This window comes from Bactrocera latifrons, unplaced genomic scaffold (assembly GCF_001853355.1).
Source record: "Bactrocera latifrons isolate USDA-ARS-PBARC rearing strain unplaced genomic scaffold, ASM185335v1 scaffold_0, whole genome shotgun sequence".
NCBI classification, from domain to species: Eukaryota; Metazoa; Arthropoda; class Insecta; order Diptera; family Tephritidae; genus Bactrocera; species Bactrocera latifrons.
In genome coordinates this window covers 4,149,490-4,162,629 of record NW_017534406.1, presented here as the reverse complement: position 1 = coordinate 4,162,629, position 13,140 = coordinate 4,149,490, and the positions used below count along the sequence as shown (strand labels likewise).

The 13,140-nt window shown below is 36.1% G+C and overlaps 1 protein-coding gene and 1 long non-coding RNA gene across 2 annotated transcripts in view; one reads left to right on the top strand and one right to left on the bottom strand.

Moving 5' to 3' along the window:
• Window positions 1–13,140, top strand: part of LOC108969021 — a 214,245-nt gene that overhangs the window by 34,067 nt on the left and 167,038 nt on the right. The gene's annotated exons all lie outside the window — the stretch shown is intronic.
• Window positions 1–13,140, bottom strand: part of LOC108968349 — a 181,194-nt gene that overhangs the window by 127,981 nt on the left and 40,073 nt on the right. The window lies entirely within an intron of this gene.

Genomic DNA, 13,140 nt, shown 5'->3' with positions numbered 1-13,140 from the left:
CAGATCAGCTTTGAAGCAAAACCTTTGGAACTAACCAGACTTCCTTGAACAAGATTTAGTAGGTTATATCTTAAAACATCTAAAACCTGCTATCAATTCCAAGGTCCCTTGAAGAATTATTCATTGAAAGGTGCAATGTTTGACATGAGGTAGTGTCACCTCATGGCACAATAAAATTTGCACATATTATCAATAAACCTTAGAGTTTACTTATTTCCAACTCATTTCCATATTTGCTGGAAAATTCTGTAAATCGTGTATACTTCATATGGATTAATAACGAGAAAATCACTGCGACTTCATAAGGAAATGTAAAATTCCCAAATATCCTTTTCATTTTTGGAACATAGCCAATTTGCTCTACTATAATGAAAACGCGCTCGAAAATCAACAGAATTTTTAGACAATGTATTAGGTTGTCAAAAAAGTCTTGCGGTATTTTCGTTAGTTGGCGCTGAGAGTAGTTCTAGTTTTATTTTTCGCATTGGTTCATGCTATAGCTTTTAAGTCATTCGTGAGTTATAGCGTCGCCAACATGGAGCAAAATAAAGAGAAAATACGGCATATTTTACAGTACCACTACGATAAAGGCAAAAATGCATCTCAAGCCGCCAATAAAATTTGTGCAGTTTATGGACCCGAAACAGTTTCCATTTCCACCACACAACGATGGTTTCAACGTTTTTGTTCTGGTGTAGAGGTGTTCGAAGATGCGTCTGTCGTCGAAAATTGCGATAAAATCGCTGAATTGGTCGAAGAGACCGGCATAGTAGCAGCCGCCCAAGAGCTGGGCATGAGTCATAAAAAAAAATTTTATGAACAATTGAAAATTCAATAAAAATACTGCAAGAAATACTGCTAGACTTTTTTGACAACCTAATATTGCTGAGAGCGACTTATGTATTAACAAAGTAATGAATCCTTATATGTTTCAAGGCGGGAGAGGGAGGTTTGCTTCAAAAAAAAAAAACATTAAACTTTTGCAACTGGTTAATCCTGATTGCAGTCTTCTAGAAAACCCTTGTTATATAACATATTTCCAGGTAAAATGGGATATACAATAGCCATCTCAAACTGATAATATAATTCGTCAATATTCTTATACTTTATTCTGAGTTTGCACGGCAGCTCTACATTGTGACAAAAAAAGAACCCGGAAATTGTAATTGAATAAAATAACGGAAAAATCATTACATCTAGTGAGGATTACTTCGAAGGCGACAAAAAAACATATTCATTGATGAATAATTAATTTTTTTTAATTTAAATTTATTTACACATTTCGGGTACTTTTTTGTCAGAATATTCACTATAACGGTCCGATAACGTCGGTTACGACAAATGAGAATGCTTTTGTAGCGAAAAAAAATTTCGTGGCAAACTTTAAAGTTCATGTTTAGCGTTTAAACATATGCTTAACGTCTTTATTTTTCTATAAAAGCAACGTTAATTCTTCAAATAATGTTCTTGTTAATATTGTACAATAAATATTCAATGGTATACGTTTGAACCCGTTCCAACTAACTAATTAAAATTCGAGCAGAGATTACCTAGAAGCATACACAAACAAAATCAATTTGTCTGTAGAAATTCAAAAATTCTTTGAAAATTATTTATTTAAATCTTTTGGAATTAAGTTTCTCACTCGCCTAAGTTCCAAGCCAGCATCTACGCATGCACATACACAAAGCTGTCATAGCAGCTCGTTATTCAGGCTTTTTAAGCCAACAGCCATAGATAGGCACACACACACACACACATACATTGCACACAAGCTGCTTGCTGCTGGAACGCAAAAGCCACTGAGAAGCGGAACTGGCAACAAAGCGCTGCCGCCGCATTGTATTTCACCAGCATTGTGTCACTTTGGCAAATGAGATGCACAAAGCGTCTCCGTTGCCGCAGCAGCACTTAAACCACATACTTGAAGGTAATACATTTTTAATTTTTAATTTGCGGTTTTGAAATATAAATTATGGCAAATGTAATTGCTAACGCGCAAAGACCACACGCTCCGCTGAACTGACTGAACTGCTGAAATAGTAAAAAAATTACCTTCAATATTTTTTCGAGAAAAATTCGCCGAAAGTTGTTTGCGCTGCAGATCCTCCTGTGGGCGCGAAGCGTTGCATAAAGCCAAAGAGCGCTGAACTTGCATTTAGGGCCCAGCACAGTCCAACGAGCCGCTGTGAGTGTGTGCTATAGCTGCAGGCGGTGCAAGAAAATCCAATAAAGTCATTAGCGTGAAAAGCGAAATGCAAAGCAAACGCTTTGAGCTGGATTTCGAGCGAACGTTGATGCTGTGGCAAGGGTTTTTTTTCTTTTACGTTGATGCTTGTTTGCACTTTAAACCAAAATCTCTTACTTTTTTGAATTTTTATTTTTTTTTTTAAATTTATTTTTTTTTTTTTAATATTTTTACTTTTACTATTTTTGTTTTTGCTGCACTTACTGTCCACCACTAATGCTATAGTCTTGTGCAAGTTAAATTTATCACAAAACTGCCACACATTATCACTAGTTTAATAACGGCAATTGTCGGCGCGTCTACCAACGCCAACGAAATGCGTCCGAAAATGGCGGCGACGCAACTAAATCAACGCCAAATGCTCGATGTGCAGCCAGCGAAATGGAAAATAGTGAAAGCAGAAAGCGAAAATGTAAAGGCGAAAGTTGAAAAGGACACGTGCATTTTGCCTTCTACGCGCCTGTGTGTCCTACATACTACAACTCGACAACTGTGTAGGCGTACAAGACACTTACGAGTATTTGTGTGCACGTGTGTATGTGCGGCTGGTAGTTGTAAAGCGACAGACACCATAAGTTACTATCAAATGTCAGACACACGAAAACGCTGCGAAAGCCTCAACACACACACACACTCCCACAATCGCATGAAACTCTCCTACTCATGTGTGTGTGCCTGCACTTTTGTTTGGCTTTCATTGCACTTTGCTTTCGTTTTCACATTCGCATTTTTTATCATTTGTTTTCGTATTGAATTGACATTCGTTGGCGCATCCTTTTCACTTTGTTTTTATTGAGTTGACAAGCTTGAATGCTTTCAAACAAAAGTAGCGCAATTTCAAGGCAACACATGTCAGATTGTTTTGCAACAACTGAACTGGAATGATTTAATAAGAATTTATCGACACTTCTGTTAACAATTTTTTTTTTTTTTTAAATCGTCATAATTGTTTAGTCCTTGCAACAATCTGTCCACTTGTTTTCCATTCAAGCTTTTGCTATCTGTTGATTTCTTTTAGGCTATTCCTTTGCTTTTCAATTGTTTATACGCTTTGAACATTTTACATTTGTCAGTTGCTGTTATGACAGTAAGCGCTCGGCAATAAAATCTATGTTATGTTACTTTTAATGTTAAAAAAAAAGCTTTCTGCTAAACATTTGTAGAGCTAAAAGTTTGACTATCCTCAGCTTTGGGTTTAGCTACTTTACTGAGAGCGGTTAATCGCATTTTGCTTAATAAAATCATCTTAAGCTTTTAATATATTTATTTGTATTGACTTCCATTAAATTTTTTTGAAATTTTTAAAGACTGTCGAGATACTGTTGAAGACAAGCCTCGTTCTGGACGACTTTCAAACTGATCAAAGTTTTAAATAAATAAAGGATATGGTGCTTAAGAGTCGTCGGACAAGTGTAAGAGTGATGCCAACAGATGCTTTTATGATTTTGGGGGATATTTTAGGTATGAAACGCGTTCTTGCTCGACTCGTCCCGAAATAGCTGATTTCTTTCAAAAACAGTACGATTTTGTATTCAACATACATATATATTTTCAAAATATTTATTTCGAAGTTCAAAAATAAGTCTCAGCAACCTAAGAACGCATCATTTTTGACAAATGTTGTCGAAGCATTAATCCCGACACATAACCCCATTGCCATGTTAAGCGAAACAAAGCTATAAATTCACCCTTATTAGTCACAGAAGAAAAACTATTGACTATTTTGAAAACAAAAATCAAAAGCTCCAAATATCTGGAATAGTTGGTATACCAAGTAGAGCCCTCAAAGAAGACATGACTCTAAGGCTCAGTATGTTTTTAAAAATGTAGGATAGAAGACGTTTTCCGTGGAAGGTACAGCCGTCGTTTCTACTCCCCAAAACAAAAAAGCCACGCGATTTGGTAAAGAAGCATAGTAAGAAGTCGCTTAGAGTTAGGAATTCAAAAAGCCGGTGAATTTTTGCGGTTTATAGAAAAGAAGTCCACTATTAACGCACGTAGAGAATTAGTGGATACTGCGAAATATGCAAAAAGTGAAAAAAGATGGAAATGTGTCACAAAAGAATATTAAGCGCCAATTACCCTGGATGTGAGGAAGGCGCGCTCTTCATTATCTGATAAATATTATAATGAGATCTTTTCAAACTAGGAGATTGTTATTCGATTCGGACCAGGGCACTCAGAGCTATACTATCTTTAGTACAGCTCGATTTTAGGAACACTACAATGGAATCTGCAGTACAACGGGACGCTGAGATTACATAAATAAATTCCCCTCATGGCTTGCTACTATGACTAGGCGGGCTGAGAAGAAAACAAAATTCTTGCTCATAAGCTCTTGGAAAATTCATGGAAAGATATCGCTTACCATAGGAGAATGTGAGCTTACATCACAGCCTCAATTGAAGTACCTTGATCTAATAGTGGACTCAAGACTCAAATTCAATGAGCACTTGGAAACTGCGACATGTAAAACAAATAAAATCCACAGTGCTTTATCTAAAATGATGGCAATATAGGCTGTTTGCGTTCCAGGCGACGACTTTTAATAGGTTTAAAGGTAATGAGATCAGTTATGCTGTAAGCTAGACCAATTAACGCATTGCATAGGCTTTCTGCAATAAGCATGATAAGTGCTTTCCGAACCATATCAGTCGACGCTGCTGATATATTAGATAGTATGACAACTTATCAGAGACCTCTATAGCAGCAAAAATATAGAAAAGAATCAAAACGATCACAATGTGGCAAACTTCATGCAAAGGACGGTGGACCCACAAACTGATTCCGGATATTTGTACATTGGTGGATCGATAGACAACACGGAAACCTATATTTCCACGCGATCTATACAAATATCGTCATGACTTTAGTTGTACGATGTGTACAGAATTTATAGAAAACTCTGAACAAGTACTCTATCACTGCCTTCGGTTTCCAAACATTAGGGAAAAGATGAAAATCACATTTGGAGGTAGTCTCGCAGTAAAAAATTTTGACTGCACTTATGGGCGAGTCTTCTGTAAAATGGAAAGCTGTCAGTGAAGCGTAATTATGATAAGATTGAGATATCTACAACAGATTAGGCGTCAGTCAGTCCGTACAATAGAGGAGACTTAAATGTCTTATGGAGAGACATGGGGTAGGTTTAGCGGAATAAAGTTCCATACTGATGTTTCCGCCTAGTATAAAAAACACATATATTCATTTATTTATTTGAGATAATTTGAAAATTTGTATTAAAAGCTTGAAGTATGACAAAAAATCAAAAGGAAATATTTGACGTAACTATCAATTGTAGTCACCCTTCAGACGTAAGATGAAATTGTATAGTTCCTCACTATTTGGTCTTACACACCAAATAAAATCTTCAATTTACTGCTATAAATTTTTTTTTTCTAAATTAAAAAAGGAAAAACAGCCATCATTAAAACATTTCGATAATATTCGATAACCAGTTCCACAGAGGGTTCTTTGAAAGCTTCTTTGCAGCTTTTATACAAAGATTCAATACTCCTTTCCCTCATTTCTTTAACTCTCTGACTGCTACTTGCCAGTACTCCGCATTCTGTTCTCTACGCGTATTTCTCTCTGAGTGATGCTCATACGCAGTGCTGAAAGAAAGTCGAACAGCGCCTATATACAGGCTCGTGAGAGACTTCGAAACCGCAGCTTGCGCAGCAGCGATGCATAAAAAGCTCCGGCATTGCAGGCAACAAGCCACTTCACTACATTTTGCAACTTGACAACCGCATTGACAGGCAAACAGCTTATGCGTCAACTAGCGCAAGAATTTCTCATAAAGAAATTTTCATCCTAGAATGAGTGCAATGCGAATATGTGGGACATTTAAGTTGCAATTGACAATACTGAAACCTGTCAGCTATCGGAAATTTGTGCTACGATGTGAGACTGATTTTTGTGAATTTTATTTTGTGCTTCGATAAAACTTTTTACGTTGGCTTTAACTTTTCTTTCTTCAACTTTTCATTTCTCCTATAAATATTTTCCCTTTTCCATTTGAGTTTTCATACTCAATTCATTTCTATTATGAATAGTTTTCGTTCCGCGCACTTGCAGTGTGCGCTTAATGACAGCAGCCGCAAAATGAATGAAAGCAAAGCGAAGCCCGTTGACGGCGCACAAATGTATGCTACTTCTGTCTGCAATTCAAGTGTGTATGTATGAGTGCATGTATGCGTATATGTTGAAATGTGTGTGTGCTTGTGCTTAAAATTGCATTCCACCGTTCTGCTGCTGAGCTGTGACGTAGTTTGTGACACTGCAACAGCTTTTGTTTAACGCAACTTTGTTGGGTTTTCATTGATGCGTCAAACTGCTGTGTTGTTGCTGTTGTTGTGAGTACCAAAACGAAAACAGGTATGCATAGCGCAGTGAAAATGATGAAAGCAAGGTAAAAGTTGATAAGGTTTGGCCCCAACATGCAAACCATTAACCTTTTACAACAACGCGTCCACACTTTTGCATTTGCAGTTATTTGTTGTCGGGGAAACATTTGTACGCGCATGAAAACATACTTTGAAATATCTGATTTAGTTTGAAATGAAATGAAAACATAGAAAAACTCAATATTTTTAAGTCTTCTTTCTGCATTGGGTTTTCATTAATAAAAAAAAAAATTAAAAAAAAAAGCGACATTAAGTTCGGTAAAGCTCAAAAGTTATACTAACAAATATTTTTGGGCATAATCTAGTTAATATTTTTGTTAAATTTTAGTTGTACAATTGATGTAATAAGTTCTAACTGCGCCATGCAATCGACAATTAATAGAGCTCTTCAGTAAATACTGTTTACTCTTCGTTATTCTTAGAAATTGGAGCCGCTAAGTTCGTTATATCGCCTTATTTCTTTTCACATTGTGATATCTGTTAATTATTGTATTGTTTTAACCACATGAAATATTACAAAACTAGATTTGTCAAATAGAGCAGAGTTGATAGTGATTGCTCACAAAATAAATACGAATTCGCTTTGATTAGTTGGAATCGGCTCCCTTGAAATTGGGTGTGTAGTAAAATAGTAGTGGTAGTAATAGATGTGGTCAGTTTTGTTGTGGTGAGGTTTGTTGTGGTGAGTTTTGTTATGGTGATTTCCAAATACAAAATTCAGATTGGTAATAATTAAGGACAGTCCTACCAACTTAGCAAAATACATTTTTTTTTTTTTTTGTAAATACCCATTATCTTTTGAATTTAACTACAATTTCTGAGTGCGTTTTTGGCTCATTGTATGGTAGATATATTTATTTCATGTACAATAAATATACATATAAATATACCTATTCAAAAAAATGGATCCAAGAACCTGTATCAAATGTTGTGTGAAAAACGAAATTAAGTGCGCGGATGCATTCCGAATGTTGACAGTGGCATACAGAGAAGCTATCTTGGACCGAAGCAACGTTTATCGGTGGTACAAAATGTTCTCAGAAGGCCGAGAAGATGTGACAAAAATTGGCTTTTGCACCACGATAACGCCCCTACTCACACATCGTTGCTTGTGCGCGACTTTTTGGCCAAAAACAACACACTAATGATGCCGCAGCCACCATATTTCCCCAGATCTCTCCCCCTGTGACTTCTTCTTGTTTCCTAAACTGAAGAGGCCCTTGAAAGAACGACGTTACGCTTCTCTTGACGAGATAAAGACGGCATCGAAGGAGGAGCTGAAGAAGATAAAAAAATTATTTTTTGAAGTGCTTCGAAGATTGGAAAAACCGTTGGCAGAAGTGTATAATATCTCATGGGATTACTTTGAAGGGGACAAAATAGATATTCATGAATAAATAAATAATTTTTGAAAAAACGCAAAATTCGCGATACTTTTTGAACACACCTCGTATGACCCAGTGTGGCTTCTTATAATGAAATGACCATCATAGTAGTTTGAATTTCAAATATATAGATTAGCTTAGATATATTTCCTTAAAAACTTTGTTTACCTATAGCCGTATATACTGTAAATATTCATTAGGGTGTCTGTTATCTCAGAAGTTGACGGGTTTTTTGCCCACTGAAGTTTTAGCTTTAGCCCTAAAAATAAGGAAGACAAGACAGCTTTTTATTTTCCATTTTAAATTAGGCATAAGTAATTTTTCGTTCCATCAAAAGATACCTTTCAAAGTTATATCACGTGACTTGAGCTATTTTACAAGTGATTTACACATTATGTGTTGCTTAAATCCCATGGTGTACTTTAAGAATACAGTACATTTGTTGCATAACTTTTACAGTGTATATATTTTAAAGGAATGTTTATATGAAAAAAATATTTTAGTCCCTTTTTGTAGAGCGAAAAATGTTGTACTAGAATAGGTTTTTGCAAGTTTTATATTAATTTTATATTTGGATATACAAAACTTCATTGCAACAAGTGTGGTGAATTCAAGAGTGGTGAATTAAGATGCGGTGAGTTCAAGTATGAATGTATGTGAATTACAAATCCCGAATTTTACTCGGCAATCTAATAATGGAAAGCTTTTAGATAACTATATATTCATTATTAAATTTCTAGACCCATTTCTTACTATGAAAGTAAAATAATTTAGGCTTAAATTGAATACAAAGTGTATGTTTTCATTGGCCGTTTTAAAGTAAAAGTCAAAACTTAAGGTGATGTTTACTAAAGAAAATAAACTTGCGAAATAGCCGAAACCCGAATAACATATACATGTTCGTCAATCTGTATATACACGAAATAGCGCACATCCTATTCTCTCCAAGAGGCTTCCTACCTCTGGGCAATCCTGTCAATATAGCATATAGCTACCGTATAAACTGTACGATGGGAATAAAGTGCTTGTATGAACAGCCTTTTCATTTTACGAGATACTTTCAAGAAACTTTAGAGGGCTTATTGCCTAAGCAACGCTATAATTTTTGAAGAAATTGTTCATTTGGGATCACTATGGCATAAAGCTGTCATACAAACTGATCGATAAAAATCAAGTTCCAGATTTTTCGATGCTTTCTAATGCTGTGAGGGGAATATTATAGCTTCGATGCAGCCGAAGTTAAAGTTCTAGCTTGATTTGCAGTACGAAGTATACGAAGGGCGACGACTCATTAATCATTTGGGAGCGCTCACCATTGATGCTCGTTTGTTTGTCTTCATTAACCGATAAACGATTTTACAATACGTGAAGAATTTTTAACAGAAAAGTTACATTTTGCGAGGACCGATTCGTATGTGTGTGTATAGTTTAACTCGTTCGTCCACTAATTGAATACTGGCAATAATAACATTCCCATCGCAGTCACTGCGAATATAAAAACATAGCAAAATCGTAAAAACTCCGTATACCGTTAAATCAAATTCTTTAATGAGTTCGAGGTGTGAGCTCTTGACATTGTCCTTCACACAAACCAACAACACGGCAGCAGTATATTAATGGCATAGCTGTAAAAAGCAAATATGCCAACAATAATAAACTGAGTTAAGCGAGTGCGAGCGGCAGCAAAGTGCACGAGCACATGCAATTTTTATTTCGCTTTACGCTTTTCGCTTTCCGCTCAACGACTTGCCATTTGTAACTGGCACTTATATAAGACTCCGACGCGTAAACCACTCGGTTGGAGGGAAGCGCCCTCAAGCGAAAACCAAACAAATGCATAGCTTTCATATGGACATATACATATGTACATACATGTATTGGTGCATGTTTGAAGGTATGTATGCATCTATGTATGTGGGAATATGCTTGCGAGTGTGAGCCTGTATGTGTGAAAGCCCGAATGCTCAAGTGATATTTTCGCTACGCCTGTAAGTTGCGCTCATTCCTATGTACGCTTGTGTTGGTAACGAAGGAAATCATAATAGCAACAACAAAATGAATGCGAATAACTACAACAACAGCGAAAGGGCTAACCAAGCAACAGCGTAGCGCCAAACCCTGCAAACCAAAATCACTCAACCGGGCCGCGTGCAGTCGAGCAAGCGCCAGTCCGCACGTAAGTCGACCCGCTCGACAGGGCGTTCTGGCAACCTGATTGCATTTAAAATGCAATACAATTTACATTTGCCACATTGCTACTCGCCGTTGGGGCAAGCGAGCGCACACACACAGATGTATGTAATTTCTTGCTGTGTTGCCACCCGTTTCGCCAAGCGCCAGTTTCCCTCCAATTCAACATATAATTGCGAGAAATGGTAAAAATAAAAAAATTAAATAGAAGTTTCCGCTCACACACACACACACACTCATTCACAAAATCGATATGCTGCTGCCATTGCCGTTGGCGCGAGTATGTATGTGTGTGTGTGTTGGTGCGTGCTGCACGAAATCAAAAATCGATTATTTCATTAGTTCTGCAATGTTGGCCACTGGTGGCCACTTCACGCAGCAGTGAGCAGATAATTGCAGAATGCTTCCCTTTTTGACCTCAAATAAGCACGAGTGGAACGTTTTTGTTTCGGAAAATTATATATGTACTTACAAACCTAAGGGCTTACTTTTGTATGTTGGATCAGGTTTGCAATATTATAATATTAATAATATTGTCCGACTTGAGTAAGCACATTGTTTCGTACCAATTTCGTACGAAACGAAAAAAAGCTGGAGTGGATGTCGGTTGTCTCTACATTTGATACGGCATTTGGTCTTTTTTATGCTCTGAATAGGCAATTATAAATTTCAGTAAGGTTGGCCACTTCACCACTTAACATTTCAATTTGGTACAACACTTGGAAATTGTCCAAAATTATTTCACAAACTCATATTGTTCAGTAAAAAAAAAAAATTATTTCGTAATGGTATGGTAAGTTTTATATGCTTAATTTAGGTGTGGTGACTTTTAGTGTGGTGAGTTGAAGTATGGTGAATTATAATTACAGAAGATAAGTCGGTAACCTAACAATAGAGCGATAAAATAAAATATTTCTCAAATAATTTACTCAATTATTGCAGAGTTGTCAGTTCTTTTTCAGGAAAAAGAACGAATTCGATTTTATTACGTGGTAGTGGCTATCTTGGAATCGGTTATATCGTAAGTCGGTATGTGATAAGTTCAACTTGCTTCATTTATGATGTGATGAATTCAAGTCTGGTGAGTTTTGACTTGGTGTATTAAAAGGTGTTGAGTCCAAATCCAAAATTATTTCCCAAATTCACATTTTCGAAATAAACGTTGAAAAAACGTTCATCGATAAATCATCTGTTTTTCCGTTTGGTGTGGATTGTGGTAGGCATTCGAAATGTGGGAGTAAGTAATTTTACCATCATTATCTAGCATTATAACATGATCTTGACCAACTTCTTTTCCCAGAATTTAATGAAATCAACACAAACAAAATATATTTTCAACAACATGGTGCGTTGCCTCACGTTGAACGTCTAAATATGGACACCTTGCGTGTTAAGTTTGACGACTCATTAATTTCGAGAATTGGCTCTGCCAAATGGGCGCCGAGATTAAGTGATTAAACGCCTTTAGATTAATTTATCTCTGTTTTTATTAAAGTGAAGGCTTACGTCAATCAACAAGCAACGCTGGAGGATAACATTCAGCTCACTATTGCCGAAATTTCAGCTGAAATGCTGCCTTGGTCATCGACGATTGGCGAAAACTTGTGGAGATATGTGAACGGAGCTATGGAGGCCATTTGACAGAATTTTGTTTAAATCCTAGATGACATAAAAACAGAAAATTTTTGGACCGTATTTGTGTTGTTTATTTCTTAAATTCTCAACAGTGAGGAAAACACTTGAATATGAACTGACGGGGACGCTGATAAAGCCGAAAAAGAAAATCAAAACTTAGCGAAAGTTCACTAAGTCAAGATAGTTCTATTGTGTTAGGAAAAATCAAATTATCAAAAACACCATCATTTTCAAAATCATCCAGCAGCTTGCAGAGTTTGCTGGGAGCAATTATCGGCAGCCGTCCTGATGAGGACACTACCAGCAAGTCAAGCGATGCCTCTGATGAGCTAGTGCGTGGTATATACTATATGACGATTCGGGTGCTGTTGATAAACCAAAATGCAACTCGCGGCTTTCGGAGCGAGCTAAGAAGAAGCCTTGGTACAACGTTTTTGTTAATGGAGCTTAAACTTATTCAATATATTCGTACTATCTATCTTTCCGTGAATAGATAAGAAATCTCAAAAAAGAATTCAATCAAATATTTTCTAATAACAGTTTAACCTTTTGCGTTATATAGATGAAATCACTACGATACTCGGTACTTTCCATATTTAATACTTCTTTACACCCAAACTTAGTTCTTCCTTACTTTTGTTTTTCTCTTACTTTTCCTCTCTTGGTGTGGTGGTTTGTCATATATACTATATATAGAACATTGTAAAGATATTCGATTTTATATAGAAGATGGTATCAGAGCTATGTCTTTGTCTGCCAAATCCTAGAATTACTTCATATATTCATAGATGGCGCTATTAAAATTAATTATTTATGATTTTTAGTTAGCCCTAACCTTCCAAAAGTTCGTATATAAATTTGATAGCTGTCACTTCATAAGCTTGTAAATTATATCATTTTGATTGATGATAATTTTGTTATTGTGAAAAAATGATTATAATTAATTTCGCGTGTTGATAAAATATTACTTTTTGAAGGGAAAAAATACAGTGGAAGCAAATACAAATGAAAAAATCAAGGAAAATCAACCATCAAGGATTGGTAAGCTAAGTTTAGACGTGATGAACGCCCAAAACGGCTTTTACCTACAAAAAAAATTAAAAAAGTTCACAAAATAATTTCGGATATACCCAATGTGAAGTCGTTTGAGACATCTATATTCTATAGATATCAACTGGTCCTATACATCATTAACGAATATTTGGACACGAGAAAACTCCGTGCAAAGTGGCTGCGGAGCCAAAGCAACGACGAGTTGATTCGCAGCAGTATA